Source organism: Onychomys torridus, chromosome 4 (genome assembly GCF_903995425.1).
Source record: "Onychomys torridus chromosome 4, mOncTor1.1, whole genome shotgun sequence".
In the NCBI taxonomy this organism is placed as follows: domain Eukaryota; kingdom Metazoa; phylum Chordata; class Mammalia; order Rodentia; family Cricetidae; genus Onychomys; species Onychomys torridus.
In genome coordinates this window covers 22,814,698-22,836,993 of record NC_050446.1, presented here as the reverse complement: position 1 = coordinate 22,836,993, position 22,296 = coordinate 22,814,698, and positions in this window count along the sequence as shown.

The window sequence follows — 22,296 nt, the reverse complement described above, 5'->3', positions numbered from 1 at the left end:
GAACACCTCCTCCAGTCTGAGCAGGAAGGCAGCCTGGGCTATCTCTTGGAATGCAATTACCCTGCAGATCCCCAGGCAAAAAATGCAGGAAGCCCAAAACAGACCTGCCTGCCAAAAGATATTTGGACAAAAAAGCAGAAATGTTTTCTAAGGAGTGTGACATCTCCTTTTACCTGCTGACTTACCCAAATCTCTTTTTGAACTTTTTATTCCGCTGTAGGCGATCTTTGGGCACTAAAAAAGTTTTGTAATTCTACCCCTGAAAGGCACAAAGCAGATCTAGATTTTAGTATCAAATTAATGGATCCTGAACTCACAATCCAGGACTGCTAGTGTGTTAAAAAACCAGCTCTGAATGTGGAAAGAAACCAAATTGCCTTCCTGGATCCCTGTAATGGCAACAGGCTAACAGTACCAATTAGCCAGCTCACAATGGGTCTTCAAGAACTGCCACTGGACCAAATCTGAGGAACTCCTACTGAGTGGGACCCAAACCTGAGGGCTTGCTCTGTCCTCGGTTACTCACCATGGCCCTGTGTGACCGTTCCAGAAACCCGCGAGGACTTGGCATGAATTCCGCAGTGCGTCGCCGTGGCTAGAGCAAAGCAGGAGCCAAAAATGAATTAGGTAAAGACAGGAGGCTCCAGGCACAAAGTCAGCAGGTGAATTTATTTGCAAATTACTCCTTTTAGCTTCCTCATGTGAGATATTCTCTTTAGATACTTGGAAGGAAAACTTTATCATTCTTAAAGCAATATCTGGTTTCAATAATTGGTTCAGAACCAATCAGGCAAAAAATAATAAGGGAGTCCTTTTTTTAAGTCATTATGCATTTATGATGGTATTATTGGTTTCAATGATGAGAATGTTATTGTTAGGACTGAGTTGAGTTAAACCATCTTATTTTCTTAGAGATTTCTCTATCATTTAATTGATCTACCTTATTCCTTCTGCCCCCACACACTAGTTTTCTGTGTTCTTGCTCTTTGGAGTAATCTGTGTGAAAACCTTCTGCAAAAGCTATCTTTTGGGACCCAAAACCTCCTCTATGAGCATTTGGTAACACATGACGTTATACTGAAGGGTAAGTCCATCAGAAATTAGACACTAGATCATAGTTTTGATAGTTTGGAAGGCTGACAAAGCACTAATAGCTAAGGCAGTGATCCTCCGCTCTGGTTTGGTAGTAGCCTGGAGTATCTCCAAGTACCTCCTAGATGGTGAAAAACAAAATTACAAAACAATTTCTGGAGAAAATTAATTAGAGTTTATCCTAATTTGAAATGTTAAAAAAAAAAATCTGCTGTTAGACATAGGAAGTGTGTCACTGTGGGACTTGGAACTTTGTGAGAAAATAAGCAACAATAGTCATTGAAACTCCTCAAAGCTTAAAAACCAGTATGTACTCCACAAGTTAAAAGAAGAAGAAGAAAAGAAACTCTATTCTTGTTCCTAGGAAGTTCAATTCTAACACATACCTTATGACACACTCAGAAAGGAACTAAGACAAAACCCATTCCAGGACATTTCCTCTAAAAGAATGCAAATAAGGTGTGTCACATACTTTCATGAATAAAATAAACTCGATAATATCTAATAACACCATTACGCTATTCAATGTGCCTAAATTACAGTTGTACTAAGAAATGAGAAAATCTCTGGAATGGGACCAGGATTGCTTTTTAATTGTCCATTAGAAAAAGGCAAAAAATAAAATCACCGGCAATGATTTCCTTTTGAGATCATTCACCTTATTTTTAAAATGCAAAATCAAAAACACACTGTGAGGCTGAGGGATCCAAGCAGGCAGCTGTCTGCTCTCCTCAGCTCAGACATAGCAGCTACAGTAAACCCACAGTGCCAGCTTGAGCCTGGCCGGGCAACTAGCAGTGCCCGCAACACAAAACCTTCACTTTTCAGTGTCCAATGAGCCCACTGAGAACCTCTCTCTCTCTCTCTCTCTCTCTCTCTCTCTCTCTCTCTCTCTCTCTCCCTTTTTCTTCTGAATTGAGGTCTTACTGTTTAGGGATTTCTTCCATTATGTGATATATTCCCAAAGCCCCTGAAAAACAATGACAATTTTATTTTCACATTAAAATTCCTCTCCCAGGGCCATATTCCATGAATGAATGGCTTGTAAGACACACCGCTAATAATAAAATCTGCCAACTGTGCCAACACAAGTGGAAGAAAAGCACAGGAAAGCTGAGGCTGGCCAGAGAGTTTCTCCCATACCTACAGTGGCTGACGCCTTCCAAGAAAGCTGTGGAGTCGCCTGCTTATTTACGTGCGTGCTCGCCAGGAAGGTATTACTTTTAAAAAGTGAAAATAAATAGCTCCTGCAACCCTTTCCTTGTCTTGAAATTACTATTTCTATTAGAAAATAAACTTGTAAACTCCATCTGTTAAGATGCTCGGGAATCAGACCCCACAGAGCATACCAATGTGCGTTGAAGGATCAATCCTAGACTGGCAAGGGAAGGAACTAGATATGAGAAGGCAATTCCCATTCAGATTTAACGCCACTGTGAAAGGCTGCAGAAAAGTCAAATACAACAAGAATGATCATACATGTCACAAACTCAACTCACCTGCTGTCCCCAACACTGGTACCCTGTGCTACTGTCATTGAAGTGTCTGGATTCCAGAGGGAACTCTGCCTCTGCTCTCTCTCCCATTGGATTAGCCAAGACCTGGTTTTGCTTGTTTGGGTTTTGTTTTTTGTTTTTTTTTTTAATCTCAGGCCAGGCTTCTTTCCTCTCCAACAACCACAGCCTCACCGTCACCAAAAGACTTTTAATCCATTTATTTACCCACCATCAATAAGCTGGTATGTAAAAAGAAAGCAATTTAGCTAACGTAGAGAAATACCTATATAATTTATCCTGTTCTCCAAATTATTTACTTTGCAATACACGAGCTTCTCCCTGTTGCCACACCCTCACTCACTGGTGACTTCACCCATCTTCATTTCACAAATACTCATTGAGCACCTATGGTGTTCAAAGCACTTGGTTGGTACAGACTGTTTAGCACCAGATAAGACAAAGGAAATCTCCTTCTCCAGCTTTAATTCTCATAGTGATGTGGAGACAGAAAGACAACTCAGACGCTTCAAATTCTAAACTTCAAAAGCATTATCAAAGAAAATGCAATTTGGGGAAAAGAAATAAAGATTGAACTGCGGAAATTTTACTGTTCTTAAATATGAAGACAGTGACCTGCTTCCTAAGAAATGACAGAAAGGAGCCAGGGCTAGCACGTTGACTCAGTTGGTAAAGATGCTTTCTGACAAGACTGGAAACCTGAGTTTAATCCCTGAGACATAGGCCTACCTGGTGGAAGAAGAGAACAAACTATGCAAGCTATCCTCTGACCTCTACACATGACCTCTACCACACACACACACACACACACACACACACACACACACACACACACACACTTTTTTTTTTTTTTAGTGGCAAAATGAAGCAGTCACAACACAGGACTTAAGTTTAGTTGCCCAGGGAAGAACTGGACATTTCAGCTCTTTTTTTTGAGAGGCACTCAGAAAAAGAAAAGAAAGTAGGTAAAAATGTTCCAAGGTGAGCTTAAGAAAGACGAAAGAAGCCAGAAGGCTGAAACATACTGAATTAAGTAAGCAAAGGAGGGCTGGAAATTTGAGGTTCTTCAGGGCTAAAATGTATTCTAAAATAGTGGTCAGCCTGCAGAGGATGTAAGACATGGAAGCGCCTTGGCATGACAGTGGTGTTGCCCTCCCTGAAGAAGCAAATGAAGAAGGGCAGCAAGGCAGGAGATATTTTTAACTGAGAAGAGAAGGAGGGTGTAATAAAGTTGTCATAACTTGTATTTCCCGAGAAGATGGTGAGCCATTAAGTATAATGCAGACCCTAGTTGGGACTGGAAGGTCTCAAGAGGTAGAAATTCACTTTTTAACCTTATCCTTCTGCAGGCATTGAATTCATATGTAGCTCTTTCTTATCTCCTATTACATCAGGAGGTGAGGCTGCCCTGTCCCTCTTATGGGACACTCTTGGCTAAATACCAAAACTCCTTCTCTCCTTCTCAGGCTAAAGAGGTGGGGAAACAGGCCAGAGGAAGCAGCTGCCTTAAAAAGCAATCAGGATTCAGGAAGGCAACACACCTGAAGCCATCATTGTCTTGAGTGAAATAAGGGCTGTCATTCTTCTGCTGTCCCTTGGCTTTGCCTGTGAAAGTGGCAGCCATCTTTCCAGCATGGTTGTGCTCTCTGAGAGGAGCCTGATACTCCCATGCCTTGAACATATAGTGCATTTTGTATGTTCATATCCCTCATAAATAAAATCCCTCCAAAGATTTAATGAAGCCTTCTTCAAGATATTTGGAAGATATTTTATTGACTTTTGTTGTTAAATGATGAACATAAAACAACCAATTTTTAAAAACATTTTTATAACTTCTACCCAGCTAGACTGGATCCCCTTAAGGTAGAACTACTTTTATTCCCCACCTTACAATTCCATTTTTTATAATATATACGTATGTGTGTATAAATATGCATGCCACATAGAGAGATATGTATGTATCTCTGCATATAAACTATTGTCCATTTTAAAGGTTTCCTGAATTAAATTCTTGAACAATTGTCTTGCTGAGGTCACCAGGGATGCTTCTATTTAAAAAAAGAAAAATATTTTTAAAAAGAAAAAAAAACCTCTCCATTTGCTGTGAACAGAAGGAATTACAGCAGCAAGGAACCACTCTAGCTCATAAGACTTGGGGAATCTGAAGACCAGAGTAAGGTGGGATATTCCTGCTGGTGACACGTGTCCATCAACACCAATTAATATTTCTTGTACAAGGTGTGGGTATGGGCCACGAGTCAGGTCATTCTGTACATGTCCTTTAAACATAAAGATCTTATGTCTGCTTTCTCTTACATCAATAAAGAATGTTCATGCAAGATGTATGTACTTACACATTTAATTCTAGGGAGGCAGAAGAGGCAGGCTGATTTCTATGATTTCAAGGCCAGCCCAGTCTATATAATGACTTCCAGGAAGCCAGGGCTGCATATTGTGAGACTATGTTTCTATATGTATGTATTGCTCATGACCACAGTTAATAATAAGCATTGATGGTGCCACAGGTTTGTCCATAGTGTAGAATCTCATTGCATGTAAGAAAGGAAACCTTATCAAACATATAGGTATTTCCTGACTTTAAGATATCACAGGGACAGAGTTTTGTGGAGACATAAAGGGGAAGTGTGTGGATATGAAACTAAATCAACAGTGATCAGAGCTTACCTTTTTCAAAACTAAGCACCAAATGCTTAGTCAGGTAAGGCTGCAGGTATCATCCCAGCAGCACCAAAGCTATGTTAATGTGCAGGCTGGACATCTCTGTTCACAAAACATCACCTATGCTAAATAGGAGGGTTTTTTTTTTCCTAAACAGGATTTTCTATCATCTCCATGAACATGATTTTATTATATTCCTTGTTCCTAGGTAATCACATACCAAAGTAATTATAAAGGTAATTTTTACCATCCTACCTAAAGAATAGCATTTTTCAGCAGTAATGAACTAATGTTAAAACTCCAGAGCAATTACACCATCTATAATTCATTACAGCTCTCTCTGTTCATTTGAGCTTTCCTCCTTACCTACCTTCACTTTTTTCCATCCCCTCCCTTTGCTCTCCTGCGTGCTTTACCATTTGTAAACAATTTGGCACTCTCTCTTAGCTGATAGGCTGTATCTTCAGGCTCTAGTCAGCAGCGACCCTCTGGTCCACAGACTGAGCCACTTAACTGCAGGAATCTTTGTCTCGTCGACTAACTCATCTTTTCTCGGCTCAGTTATAGCACATACTTTTTTCATCAACTCCTGAAGAGACTGACAAAGACTTCACTCTTACACAGTAACACAAAACCCAGGCTAAATTTCTAATGCAGCACCCTTTAAATTATCAAAATTTCTACGTCACAATCTGTGACATATCCTGAATTATGATGTTAAAAAAAAACTGCCCAATTCTGTGCATAAAGTTCATCTCTCCAGATGTCTGATTGAGAAACTAGAGCACACTCAGTCTGAAAGAAATGGGTGAGGAAACCACCAAGATAACCATGAAATCCTGTTTCTTAATTTCTTCATGCTTCACTGTCTGCCATGGCTTCATATCCAGAACCGTATGGACTCATGCATGAATTCAGTTCATGTTTGGTCTTTTGGACCTTGTCTTTCTCTTTTTATCTTTCTTCCTTGCTATTCATACTTCTCCATTACTTATCATAAGTGGCAAAGCCCGTAATTGCAAATAAACACCTGTTCAGCTCTATTTGAAAGTGAAAAACCTCTCACACTTTGCATCTATCATTTGCTCTTGAGAGAGATTAGAAAAGCATATTTGCTCTTACTTCTCCTGGCTTCCTACCCTCGTCTTCAAGAAATAATATGCATTCAAATCAAGGTATTGATGTTTAATTCATCAAAAGTGGTTTGGACCACTACTTTTGTTTGCCTTCCTACCTACTGAAAGTCGGAACAGGGAAAGGAGCAAGTGAAAGAGACTTGAAAAGAGAGACATGATATCCGAATAATTCTGTAATAATGAACCTTTCCCTACATGACCCAAAGCTGATTCTGAATTTAGAAGACGGAGTGAAATCCATTCTTAAAGTGTAAAATCAAGTAGGAAGCTTAAACTTTCAGCTAGTTTACTTGTAAGTAGCAAGCTATCACAAAGACATGTTTTGATTTGTTTTATTTGCTGTCCTATCTCTATGACTACAACAGTGTCTGCCATGTAGAAAGGGATTAAATCAACTAAGTGTGAAAGGAATGAGCTACTTTTTCTTAAAATACTGAAACTTATTCACTAGCTGCCAAAAGTAGGCTCCTTCATGCACAGAGTAGCATCAACCGTGTACTTGGCCCCAACTTCCTCCTCTTGCAGAGAGCCAATAAAAGAGCTATACTTTTTAACCTAAGAACCAAAGTTATCAACCTATTGTTTCATGCTACTTTAAAGTCTTGGATAATAATATTTGGTTATTTTTAGCTAATTTCTTTTATTTTGAACTAGAAAGAAGTATTAACAAAGATCAAAAACAAAATCACCAACTCATAGCAAAAAAAGAAGAAAAAAAAAAAAAAACACATGTCAAGAAGACCAAAACAGTCTGCAGATGCTGTGAGATAGCCACCCTATAGCACAAACTGGATCCTGCTTTTAGCACTCAGGTGTGTTATATCAACCCCACATGGGCCCATCAATGTAAAAGAAATGAGTAGAAGGATGGGCATGGTGGCACGATCCTTTAATCCCAGAACTCAGGAGGCAGAGGCAGTGGTTCTCTGTGAGTTTGAGAAAGGCCTGTTATACACAGTGAGGTCCAGGAAAGACAAATCTACATAGTGAGACCCTGTCTCAAACAAAGCAAAAAAAAAAAAAAAAAAAAAAGCCTTGGGACTGGAGAGGTGGCTCAACAGTTAAGAGCACTGACTGCTCTTCCAGACGACCTGGGTTTGATTCCCATCTCCCATATGGTGGCCTGCAACCATCTGTAACTCCAGTTCCAGAGGATCCAATATTTCTTCTGACTTCTGTGGACACCTGCATGCACATGGTTCCCTCCCATAAACTCAGGTACATACATTTACACATAAACTTAAATAAATAAATCCTTTATAAAAAGGAAAAGAAAAAGAGAGAAAGAAAGTGAGTAGAACTCGAAGATAGTACATAAGAGAAGAAACATTTTTTTAAACTGTAAAGCAATACATGCATTTTTGGTACATAAAACAATAAACCAGAAGATTTAAAAAAAACAAAAACAAAACAAGGGGCTGGAGAGATGGCTCAGAGGTTAAGAACACTGGCTGTTCTTCCAGAGGTCCTGAGTTCAATTCCCAGCAACCACATGGTGATTCACAACCATCTGTAATGAGATCTGTCTCCCTCTTCTGGCATGCAGGGATACATGCAAACTGAACACTGTATACGTAATAAATAAATAAATCTTAAAAAAAACAATCAAAATATAGCAGTGTTCAATTCTCAATGATAAGATTATAGGTAAGTTTATTCTTGCCCATATTTTCTGTATGTCAAAACATTACACAGTATGTATATAGAACTGGGGCAGTCATAAAGAAAACAATATACATTTTTAAGTCACACACAAAAAAAATGAGACAATGAGGTGGTGAGAAAGCTCAGCAATTAAGAGTACTTGCTGCTATTCCAGAGGATCTAGTTCAGTTACCAGCACCCCTGTAGCAGCTCACAACCCACTGTAACTGCAGATATGATGTCCTCTTCTGGCCCCTACATGCAACAGAAATGCATGCAATACATGCAGGCAAAGCACACTTACACAAAAAAATAAAATAAAAATAAACGTCTTTAAAAAAAGAAAAAAAGAAGAGAGAAAATCATGGGTTAGATGGAGCAAAGGACAAAGGATAAAGATTATAGATGCAAAAACACAAGACTATCATAACCATTTACAGAAACATTCTGTAAACTTACAACAGGTTTATTTCACATTTCAGATGCATATATTTGTACGCATACATGCAAAGGTATGTACTCAGTCACAGGGAGTCTTATTCATAATAGTAATGACAAGGCTCATTCAAATAGTATGAAAGCAAACACTCAGGTAATCAGTCTATTGTTTAAAGTAGTAACACCTACATGGTAGTCGTAAATAAAAATAGAGAACACGAACAAGAGGAGAGAGGAACATGTCTTCCCCAAAAGACAAGCATCCATATTTAGTGAAGTCAAGCTTGAGGGTACATTTGTTATGTGAGCTTTCAGGAGGCTGAAGGAGGAAGCTAACTTGAGCCCAAGTGTTCAATATTGGCCTTAGTAACAGTGTGAAAGTCAAAACTTGCAAGAGAGAAAGAGATGGAGACAGAGAGACAGAGCTAGTGGAGAGGCTGAATTGTACAAGGCAATGTGAGCTCAAGTTGCTCCTCTTGCAGGTGAGGGTAAAGTGGTCAGAAATTAAAGGTATTGTTTAGAAATCTTTAGCGTTGTTCGTTCCACAAGACTGACTAGAAGTTTCTCTGACATCTGTGCATCTTGTCAGATTCAAATTACTTGGGAGAACACAAACCTTAACCTTAGTTAACTTCTTTGACCCTTTCTATGGTCAAAAACTGTAATATACATGAGATATGTAATATATAATATAGCTGTAATTTCCAATTAGCTGACAGACATAGTTTCCCTCTTTCTGGTCAGTAAATAAGAAGTCAGCATAATCCGCAGTGTAGGATACAATCCCTGTCAGATATCACAATTGCAACACAAAAGGAATATCAGGAAAATGTAGATGTATCCAACTACAGGAAAACATGATTTTACTTCAAGGAATTGCTGTACTAGTGAAATATTGGGTGTGATGGTACATGCCACGGTTATCCAGGAGAGAGATTTCAGATTCTTCAAGTCACAGAGTCTGTCTCCCTTGGATCTCCTGACAGTGGCTTGCACACACACATATCTAGAATTTGAATATTTGGAGTTAATTCATATAGTCACACTTTTACACTGATAGAAAAGTACAAACAATCCCATCTTCCATTCAAGATAGGAGCTCCTACCAAGCTGAACTGCCTCCTCATACAGTATTACAACTAGCAAGCACAGCCAAAGGGTACAATGAACAAGAAGTAAAGCCAACTTCAGTCTTCACAAGAAACACTAAAAATACAGTGTCTGCTGTGTGCTGACTAGTGAACATCATACTTTACAGCCATTTCTATTTCTTTGGGTTCTCAATGCTGTCCTGTTCTACCTAGTGGCCTTGGGTGACAGGTAAGCAAAGTTGGAAAACAGTAGAAACCCCCCTTCAATAGTGTAAGAGTAAGTATATTAAGTTTAGGGACATCAAACTTAATGTTCCATTCACTCAGAGAGGATGAAGATAACCTTGTGTGAAAGCAGGGGGAGGCCTGGGAACCCTACTTCACTATGGAGGGCCCAGCACCCCTGTCTTGCTTCAGAGAAAATTCTGAAAGAGTTTAAAGCGGGATCATTACCAGCTCGATGTATTTGGTGCCTTCTCTCGTATTCATTCATTCTTTCTTTCTTCCTCCCTCCCTGCCTCCCCCTTCTCCCCCTCCCTTCTTCCCTCCCTCCTCCTCTCCCTCCCTCCCTCTTTCCCCATGAGACCAAAAGAATGCACAAAGTTGGTGAGAGGTGGCAGAGAATACACGAAGTTGGTGAGAGGTGGCAGAGATCAAAAGGCAGAATCACCAACTTGTTCCAAGGTGTTAGCCCTGGGACTGTACTGTTACTCTCAATTCCACCCACAGCCTTTTATTTTCTATCTCTTTCTCCCCTTCTGTCACCCTTACCTACAGTGACATTCACACACACACACACACACACACACACACACACACAAACACACAGAGACAGATACATACACACACACACACAGACAGATACACACACACACAAACATACACACAGATACACACACACACACACACACACACACACACACACACACACTTCCTTTACTTCAAAGGACATTAGAAATTCAGCTTAGAGAAAAGGAAACATTCCTGTCCCACTGAAGCCAGGCACATGCCCTCTGACTCAAACTTTGACTTGGTTAGAGAGTGGTTTCACAGCCCAGAATTAATACCACAACAGGATCTACTTCAAATGTTCTTTTTAACTAAAGCTTTGACTGACCAAGTGTAGGGCAGATACAAGAATTAGATGGAATCCTTTCTACCAAGATGTTCACAAAAGATTTCAGAGTAACTCTTTACTGGCAGTTCCTCTTTATTCTCTACGTCTCAGAAACCTGCAAAACCCAACTGCATGTAAAACAACACCAAAGTTTGGAATGAACAGCAGTGCACCCTGTGAGTAGAAGGCCACATGCTTGTGGGGGAAATAATCTTTTAAAATCAGTATGACCTCCCAAATCTGATCTTTCTTTCCTCTCATGTGGCCTACTGTTGCATGGTGTTTGCCTGCATTCATCTGGACAATAGACTCTGCCCTGTATCATCCTACTGGTGTGTACTGAAGAGATGGGAAGGGAAATGCTAAAGGGAGCCTCAAAGATGGCCAGCTGTTAAGTTTGTGTTCAGCAACCAGGCAGCCATAGCCTTCTGTTATCCTTGAAAGTCAAGCAACACCCTATTGCTTCCCCACCAAGATGAACTCCTGCTTCCTGAAGAGGATTTCTGAGGTAGAAGGCAGAGGTGATGAAAAAAATATGGGGAAGCTGCAAAGTCCAATCTGTCAAGCTCCATTTTAGAAGAAAGGCAAGCTGAAAAGTGAACGTGTTTAGCATGAGCCATTTCCTGCACTCAGGAGGGAAGAAAGCGTGCGAGGAGCCGCGTGCAGGAGTAGATCCGCACTGGTTTATCTCTGACCTGCAGCTTAGCCCCAGTGTCTCAGCTGCCAAAAAGCTCCCATTCAACGTTGTGCTGAGTTCATCAATGCTCCACGTGTCAGGATCCTAACAGGAAAAAGCAGGACAGACAGTCCCTCCATTCAACTGCCTGGGGACCCCATGACAACTCCAATCCCCTCACAGACTGTCCATATCAACCTACGGCAGGTCAGAGCACACAACCCCTTCAGAACCACAGGCTCGGGCCCACACCCTTTCCTCTTGTCAACATTGTCACTTTAAACAGAACATCGAGCCTTATCACGGAACCTGGAGTAAGTATGACAATTAAGATGGATTGCAAAGCCTGCTTGTGCTGCACAATTAACAATCGCTTGGCAGCAGGCTCCACACAACTGTTGGGGGGTATGGCAAGAACTTTATCCCCGCTTAGTGCTGCATTAGCATATTTAGTAGGCTGCAAGACATAATTCCTGAGATATGAACATATTTTTGTCTTTTAAAAAAATCTGCAATTAAGCTATAATATGGAGAAACTGCACCAGGCAAGCAGTGTGCAAATACCACGATGGGGTTGGGCAAGGTGGGCCAGCAAAGAAAGGACCTCTAGCATTGCACACCTCCTGCACCAGGCTCCTTCCAGTGCCACAGAGGAAATGGCCACAGTGCCCCCCCACACACACTGTTGGCATCTGATGCATCTCTGGAAGCCCCAGCTACATGCTTTCACATTTCACCCGACACGTTCTCAAAAGCAGATCCTGGTTTGAGGCTCATGGTTCCTTAGCAAGCATAGCATTTTCCCAGAAGGTATTTTCTTGATTCTTCATCTCTGAGTCGTAGAAGATGCTGATAAAAACCAAAAGGTATTTCATTCCACAAATGTGAAGTCTCTTCCCCAAACTCTCCACTGTTTCTCCTTTGCAGTTGACGCACCTTCCTGTGGAAGGACTGGGGTCCTGGTGCATCAGCTTACAGCAGGCTCTAAGACAACCAACCCAGCTAAGCTGCCAGGCTTCTCCAGGGTGCTTACTGCATTGGCTCTGACCTGTGGTCCAAGGTTGACCTGGGTGGAGGCTGAAGAGGGAAAGAAACAGAGCCAGATCTTTCTGAGATAGCCAGGACTTTGTCTTTCTTGACATCTGAGTTTCAAGAAGCAGGATATCCTGCCAAATACATTACAGTTAGGAGACCCACCTCTGTGACAAAGACACTGCTTAGGCTGGAGGACTCAGGGGAAATAGATGTGGGATACTCTGGGCAAGAAACCTCACCCTTACTAGGTACCTCCTCGTAAGAGAAAATACACACAGAAGTTTAGGTGAGCCGCTCCCAGCTGCATAAACTCAAGCATATGAAAGTAACAAATGTGATGTAGCACACAAAGTCTTTCTTTACAAAAGCAAAAGAAGAGCAGATTAAGGCACCTGGCAGTCTTGGCACACCGAAAGAAAATCTTAGCTGTGACAAAACAAAACAGGTGTATAGGTATAAAACTTTTGCTTTCCAATAATGCCCCACTCTTCACTGGAATGCTTTGACAGGTGCGGAAGTTCAAGTTACAGTGGGGAAGTAGCAAATAAATACACAGCATTAGCGTCTGACGTGCTCGCTGAGCACCCGGGGATGTTAATAACTGGCAAGGTACACTAATCTCTGATTGCAACATTTGGTTTACCTTAATCTGGAGGGACAGCTGTATTAAAGAGGGAATTATACTAATCAGTTCAAGGCCCTTGCATATAAAACTTCCCATTAGGCTTAAAGTACACCAGCTTATGCTCATTCTCTAGGAGCCTCGCATCTGGTTCTGAATACGGCTGCCTCTCATTTGCAAGGTACAAACTGAAAACAAGGGGGAGGGGCTGACAGTTGCTGGAGGATGGGTGATAGAAAAGGAAGCTACTAATTCTTTGAAATTTTTAACAGCACAAAACTGGCTTCTAGGCATCTTAATAATAAAAGAAAAAGAAGAGGGGGAAAGCATGTGTTATCAACCCTAGGCCATTTTTTCCTGTTACCGGAGGTGGCCAACATAAAATAAAATTGATGATGTCAGTCAAAACCAGCTAAGCACAAAGCTTGGCTTTGTTATCTTAAGTCAGAAGGTATGATAGGCCATGCCATATGGCTCTAATCCGCCCCTATCTCCCATCACCTAACAGGAAACCTTCATGTAGCATGACCTTATTTGGCTGGTTCCAGGTTAGGCCTGCCCAAAGGGGATTTTTCTGTCTCTACTCTATCCAAAGGTTTATGTTGATTTTTTTCTGAGCCCTGCAAACTATAAATCCGACTGATTACTCTGCACTCTTTTGCTTGACTGAGCCTTTACAATCAGACAACCCCGTTAACAATAAGCTCCTAATGAATCAAACATCTACAGCATTAGTTTCACCTAGCTGCCTCTTTCCCATGCAAGCTCTGCTTTGTCAGACCTGGTTTGACGAGAAAAGCTCATGACACCCGCTGCACCTATTGATCAACAATTCAGTAATGAGGGGCATAACAAAAATTACCTAAAACAACCTGATTAAACATGACAAGCAAGGCTTACTCCTTGCTCTGTGGTGAAGGTAACCTTCGTACTGTGCAGGAGAAATAATGAGGTAAAATAAAATCTTTCTAGACCATGGAGTTCACTTCTGAATGTGGGTTCACGAAGAGAAGAAATTCTTCAGTAATGTTTTCAGTTCTTTCAGGTTTTGTGACCATCAATAATGTTAGGGGCTCCGAGGGCCCAGGATGCTTGTCTTTCACATTTCTGAAATGCTCTCCCCTGCTTTTCTTCTAATGCTTTCTGGATAATCAAACTAATATTGAGATCTTCACATTCTTTCTCAAATGGGGGTTTAGTCATTGAGAAACACAAGAGTTCAAGTGTGATAATTAGGGAACTACAATATGATCTAAAAAAAAAATAAAAAATAAAAAAAACTCCTAGGACACACACACACAAATATTTTGAATAAAGTAGTTTTAAAAAGTTATGGCTAATATCACCTCCTTAAAAAGAATAAATTAGCCTTACCATGGACATTGATAGGGATCACCTAGGGGACCTTTGCAACTTGGAAACAAGCTTATGCCCATGGGAGGCCAGGCTCTTGCGAAAGTTTGATTCAAACACAGAAATGTGTGGGCTTCGCAATTGTGTGGCAGCCTGTTGGGAGGGTTTCCATCGGTGCGCAGATGCACTTGAAAATCAAATATGGACGTGGGGAATGTTTTTTGGAGATGGAAAATGAGTGCTGGTGACATGTTTATACTTCGCAGATGGATCCAGCACAGAACCATTTTTTGTAAAGAAACAATATCCACCATTTGCTATTTTTTTTTAACAACTACAAAATGGTGGCACAAAAAGTGAATATTCCCACCACATACACTCCACCTGTTCCTTGGTCTTACAACTGTCTTCCAGCCTGAATGTAATCATTGACTGTTGTAGTCTTATTTTTTCCCAAATGTTATCCAAAAGAATATGAAAAAAGAAATACAATACACAAAGACACTTGGAATAGCAAAATGGCTTGAAATTAATTTGCTACATATGAAAATTTGGAAGATGACAAATGCTATTAAGTAACAAATGCTGAATTTAATCCTGAAAGATGCATTTTCTTATTGGCGTTTTTTCTCCTTAAGTCTGATAATCAATTTTTGAATATCTTCTTCCAAGTATCTAGAACATTTCCTTTATTTCTTCCCTTAGCACACCAGTAGCCTCTTAGTTATCTAAAGTCCTGGAGGATGCAAACATTCAGCATGGGATTAATTTCACCTTATTGTTGACAAATCTAAGCAACAAATATTTTGTGCTTCTAGATATCTTTTATGAGAACAGGAAAATGTACAGCACATATAGGATGTATACTTTATAAGATCATCCAAAACATGTAACTGACTTATGGATGATGTTAGTTGCAGACTTTGCCTCTTCAGTACATGTCAGCATAATGAAATCCCAGTTTACTGCCAATATCAGTAATAGCTGTGTTTCAGGTGTGAAATGTTGATGAATGCTAACTACTTCAAAGATGTAGATATCATCGAATTATTTTTTTCATTGCATTATTTTTAAAAGGGATAGATATGAAATTTTAAGATATTTTGCTTTATATAATACTTAGAGCAATATTTAAAAGAGGAATATCCCACATACATTTTCAGACTTGATAAATGAGTAATTTTACTTGTGCAAAATTATATATAATATACTAGTTTTTTCTTAGTACCAACAAGTCAGACTGACTTCCCCTGATATTCCATTTGTCTTACTATAGGTTTTCATAATCAACTGAATTCCACAGTCAACCTTTAGTTAATAATATTTTCATCCTAAGAATTTGTCTGAGGTTAAGAACTACAAACAGAATATGAATCTCAAAAAATGATCAAACAGTCTGAGATTATATAACAAAATCCTGAGACTATACAAAACTAACACATTCTCTGAGCCTGGTGTCTCCTGGCAGTGGATCAGGCTTCAATGTGCAGCTCAACATTCTATAAGTTTCACATCTTGTTATCATCCAGGAACTAATGAAAGGCCATGCACACCTCTCTAGATAAAGCCGTGTTCTTGTTTTGGTCTGATCTCTGGTACATGTGAATAAGGTCAAAACATTTTATAAATCCTTAATTTTTGCTTACGTGTAAAAAGAAAAAGTTTAAAAGGCTCATTATATTCTTAGAGTCTCATAGAAGATCTCAATTTGTTAAATTTGAAATGATTAAGAAAAATGAAAATATGTCTTTCCAATTACTGTTGTTAAACATCTTTCAACAAAAAAACATGGAACAGAATTATAAAGGCTCAGAAATCTTATATTTTGACTCATTGATTTAAAATATTAATGAAAGAAGCCTCAAGATAGGAAATTAACTACAGAAGTTCAAATAAGTGGAACATTTCTGAAAATCATGTTTTCTGAGGCTTGCTTGACTCCATCAGACCACTCTGTGTGCATATTCTGCAATGACAGTTTATAATGGACTAGCTCTAGCCTGCCAGCCACTTACTTTTGAGAAATACACCACTTCTCCACACTGCAGTGCTTAGAGGGATTGTACTCAAAGGATAAGTGAGTAATAAAATAAAAATTAATAAGCTTGAGTCTGCCAACACCTAAATTATTGCCTGGGTAAAAGGTTGACCCTTTTTAAAGGTCATCAGACAATTTTAGGTTTTGGTTTTGGTTTTGGTTTGATTTGGAGAAATTGGTTGTTTGAGGCTTGTTGGCACAAGGTCTCAACCCAGGCTGACCTAGACACTGACCCTCTGCTTGCACTTCTCAAGGACTGAGATTATAGCATATACGACCACTCCCTGTGTCAGCCATTGGATCATTCGCCAAGAAACTAGTCATGTGATGATATCACCAGCTTCCTGGTGACAAGCACAAGTTAAGTAATTTGGACATATGCTGTTAACCAAAGTACACTCTAAATGAAGAGTTTGGGGGTTGGGGTCAATTATATTATTCCACACTGCTCTACCACTTACTGGCTATTCAGCCACATCATCATTGTGAAACTATTTACCATGGAAACATCTCCTAGAAGTAAACTCTAAGTCACATGCATATCTGTGACTCAAAAAAGAGAAATTCTGGTCTATAGAATTCGTGACTACCCAATATGAAGCAGATAGTTAGATGCATCTGTAAGTAGGTAGGTTTTGACACAAGTCTTTAAGAACCAATACCAATTTTTAGCTTACAGGAAAAAAAATGATAGCTTTACCTTGGAAAGTCAGGTGACATACCACTGTATGCATTGAAATAGATACTATGAGGAAACTGAGAATTTGGTTGATCAGTAAAGTACACAGAAAGACTCAGAGGTCCCATGTTTCCATGAAAAAGAGGGAATACTAGTCAATATTCATAACTGCATTTTCTCCTTGGAACCTTGATTTCCACTTTCACATCTTCCTGTGATTTCTACTTTTATAATCTATGAATTATGAAAAGTATTTAACAGAAAATATTGCTGTGGGATATTCTGTATGTCAAATGTGTTGCTCTGATTGGTTAAAATAAATAAAGTGCTAATTGGCCAGTAGCCAGGCAGGAAAGATAGGGTAGGTGGGACAAGGAGGAGGAGAATTGTGGGAAGTGGAAGGCTGGGTAGAGAGACACTGCCAGCCGCTGCCATGACAAGGAACATGTAAGGTACTGGTAAGCCACGAGCCACATGGCAAAGTATAGATTAATAGAAATGGGCTAAATATAAGAGTAAGAGCTAGACAATGATAGGTCTGAGCTAATGGCCAAGCAGTTTAAATAATATAAATGTCTGTGTGTTTATTTTATAAGTGGGCTATTGGACTACTGGGGCTTAGTGGGACCTGGAGAGAAGCTCTCCAACTACAAAATATGGTGTCTATAGCTCCATAGTTATCTAGAATTTATTTGGAAAGGTGAATTTAAAATAGGAAATTATACTTAACTTTTTTATTGTAAAAATAATGCATGTGCATCATAAATATATGAAAGTAAGTAAATAATAAAAAATACATTAAAATATTACTCCTATGATGCCATGTTACTTTACAGCCTTTGTAATTTTTCCTGTGCTAAATTACAAATATTTTATTACAAAGAAGCATTTTTTTTTTATTTTACTACAAAGAAGAGGCCATGCTGTGCATGGCATCTTTTGACCTTATTTTTACTTTTTAAGAGTGTGTTTCGAATGTACTTTTTCCTGACTGTAAAAATAATCATCTGCTTTGCCATCATAGTAATCTAAGCTACCACCATCATTCACTTCCTCAGCTAGCCAACCATAGTAACTCATATTTCTATTCATGCTTTCATCACAACCACAATGAACTATTAGAATACAACTCTGATCCTGTCATCTGCTCTCATTTTCTTAAAATTCTTTGAAGATTTTCACTGTCTATGTCAAGCTTTCTTAACATCAGCACTAGCGGCACTTTGAGCCAATTAACTCCTTGTTGTAATTCCTGCACAGTAGAAAGGTTAGCCACTCATTTACCTCTACCTATGAAATGCCAGTAGCATCGTCAACCTATGACAACCAAGAGTATCTCCAGATATTGCCAAATGTTCATTAGAAGCCAGAATAGTTCACAGATGAACACCATTGGTCTGACTCAATAGCCAGATCTTTAGCATGAACCACAGGGGCCTATATGCTGATCTAGAACTAGTTGGTTCTCTGTCATAAACTTACTTTTCTCTTCCTCTTCTTCTCTCTCTCTTTCTACTCCACAATAGTTTTTCTACTGGTCAGTCTAAATGCATGAGTCCCATCCTCTTCAAGCTTTTTACACATGCCACCTGACAGGTTTGTCGTCCACCTCCCTTTTTGCCTACGCAACTTCAACTCATCCTGTGGACTTCATTTGAAGAATTGCCTTCTGGGAGTCCTTCCTAGCTCCCTCCCAAGGGCTGAATCCTTCACTGTGTGCCTTTTATGGAACTGTAGATCTTTCTGACTTGTCATGTCTATCTCTACATGAATATTCATTAGTATGATTATTCACTGCCTATCTATCCTTCTCTAGACTGGAAACTCTGTGAACAGAAGGTAGGCATCTTGACAACCTCAACATTTAGGAAGAGTTTTAATAAAAAACTGATGAATAAAATGGTTGCCCAGAATCACTGTCTCTGATGTAAAAATTGTCCCTGATGAGATCTGCTCCCATTGGTTATGTAGCTATAAAGGCATGTCTTATTTTTCTGGGTCACTTGTCTAATTTGTATTTACTCATACAGTAGCTGCTCTGATTTATAAACCTTAATCCCAATTAGAGTTCATGCATAAGCATTGGTCTAAAACTAAACATGCAATGAGCATATTCCTTTTTATTGTTTGCATTTTAAATTTTTCATTAGCATTCAGCCAATTGAATAATTTAATATATAGGCAAAGATATTTGGCTCTCATATACAAAAATGCACACAAAAAAAATCACATGAGAAGGCCTTTAATGGTTTATACACCTTTTCAGAGTCTTTTAGTTTGTATTGAATCCACCCTTAAATGTGGCCATCCCAAATGTAGCACAGAAAACCATGAGATGTTTCTTTTATAGGCTTGCAGCACTGGAAGCTCCAATTGCTTGGCACATAGCTCCCACTGATCACTACACAAGATCCTGATCTGGATATATTACTTTTGACTATTTGTTTCCCAGTTGTGATGGCCTAGGACAAGTGTAATTTGTTCTCTAACTCTTGAGGAACTCCACTTACTGCAGTTGCAGTATTGTTCAAAATCAACAATTTCAGGAAGGTTATAGAAAATGTTATATCACTGCATTCCTAGTGGTAATAGTAATTTGAACAAAATATAAGTTCTATCAATAAAATGTGGAGATTTGAATGTGAACCCCTAACTCTACTTAAGAAAATACAATAGGGTGAAAATACTAGATTTAGAAAATCAGTCCCAAAATACAGCTACAGACAGTTCCTAAAAGACTTGTAAATTATAATATTTTCAAATGCATTAATTGTTCAAGATGTGAAAATCTGAAGAGAATTACCACTACCATGGGTTCTCGGTTCCCTCAAGCTTGTGATGGGTCATTGTCTTCCCCACCCTTCCTGAATAGAAAAAGTTCTTTGGAACTTCTGGTAGTCTTTCTTTGCCTGCAAAAGTTCTTATTGACTGCAACCGACTTCTGTACATCACATTTCCTGCCTAGTGTAATATCAGATGAAATCTTTCTACTGCCCTTTGTCTCCTGTAGATTTAAATTAACCAAAGTCACCATATTTGAAAACCATAACATTCCAAATACTATAACTTAAATTACATAAAACACTATTAAGATTTTAATTTTTTCAAATAACAAGTCATCTTGAAATGCACCTTGACCAATTTTTTGCATGTGCACATTTTTATTTAATTTATTTAGTTATTTTAAGTCCCAACTGCAGTTTCCTCTCCCTCCTCTTCTCCCATCCCCTCTCCCACCTCCCTTCTGCCCTCCCCCCAATCCATTCCTTCTCTGTTTCTGTTCAGAAATGGTCAGGGCTCCCACAGGTGTCAACAAAGCATGGCATATCAAGTCCCAGTAAGACTAAGCATCTCTCCTTGTCTTAAGGGTGGGCAAGACAATATAGTATGAAGAGTAGGTTCCCAAAAGCTAGCCAAAGCATTAGGGACAGCCACTGCTCCCATTGTTAGGAGTCCCACAAATAGACCAAGCTACACAACTGTCACAAATATGTAGATGGCCTAGGTCTGTCCCATGCAGGCTCCCTGGCTGTATATTCAGACTCTGTGAGTTCCTATGAGCCAGGTTAGCTGATTCTGTGGGTTTTCTTGTGATGTCCTTAATCCCTCAGGCTCCTGCAATCCTTCCTCCCTCTGTTCAGCAGGATTCCCTGAGCTCCACATAATGTTTGGCTATGAACCCTTGACCGATTCTTGAGTGAAGTAGATCACTAAAAATTTGATTTCATTGAGGTCAATATTCCACAATCTACAATTACTTAATTCCATGAATGTTCATGAAATTTGGGTGTGTGAAAAGGCACTATGTGGAAGGAGACAGATTTATGGGCCTCTAGATCTCATGATTTATATTTACTTTATAAATGTATATTGACATGAAGATCTTTTAAAGAAAATGCTTGTTATTTGATGAAAGCTGACTCTTTGTCTCTGCCCACTACCCAGTTATCTTGTTAGTGATTCCAATTGGCATTTTATAAAAAAAAAAAAAAAAAAAAAAAAAAACCTTTAATTTCACTTTAAATCTGTGCTTTTAGATTTTATTATGTACACACAGTGTACACATATGGTTTTCAACTTTTCATTATATAAATTCATTGTACATTATATTGTGTTTATGTTCTACAAATTTCATATTATAGACCATGATATAGTGAATAGGACTAACTTAATAGTCTTGAAAAAAAAATCATATTCTCTCTGCATCTGTAAGGTGAGTTGCTAATAGTTTTTCCTGGTAGCATCTCAAGTACTTCTTGAAAAAAATGTGCATGAATTCTTTTGTGATGCAATCTACATGACTACAGAGGTATACTTAATGGGAGCAACAAAGAAATGAAGAAAGGCCAGATACAAAAACATGTGTTCAGAAACGCAACCAGGTAGGTTGTGCTTGCTCTGATGGAAGGCACCAACTACAACAGCAATCTGGAACCTCACTGAGTTTAGTTTATACATCTGGAACAAAGAGGTAGGTTTTTATGTGTATAGCTGAATAATGAGAAGGGTTTATGGTATAGAGTTGAACAAGGAGGCAGGTTTAGCTAATCTTGATAGGAAATCTCTGTAGGGGAGTAGTCTCAGGTTGTAGTCATCCTAAAGAAGGAAGCTGTAGATAATAGTTTTTGTACATACCCTATCAACATCCATACTCCAACCAGAGGCAGGCTTTGACATTCCTTTGAGTCTTGAAGGATTTGCCCCTCTCATGGGTGTGAGGCAATGGGGTCCTTGATAAGACCATGCCCATGTCAAACAATAAACATTCACTTGGGATTTCATTCATTCTCCACTTAAGTCTATGCCCTCACATGTAGTTGCATCCAATAATTGGTTTTCTTGACAAAGGCGAACCCAGGAGAGATGGTGCATGATTCACTACATAACCAACATGACTTTGGTTTTAGTAATACATGGAGTTGCAGAGCTCTCCTCTCTGGTAAGAAGTAAACACTGGGAGACGAATGACCTAGCTAGAGGGCGAAAAGAGTGTGTCCTGCTAGAGGGAAGAGTTTCAAGTATATTTCAGCTGGAGTTAACCCTGAAACCAAAGCCTAAGACAAGGGCTTGGATACATGTTGGTTATCCTCAGAAATAGGAATGAAGAAATTTTAAAAAACAGTACAAAAGGATTCATCAAATCCCATCTGCTGAAAACAGGACCTCCAAGAAGCATGTGGGT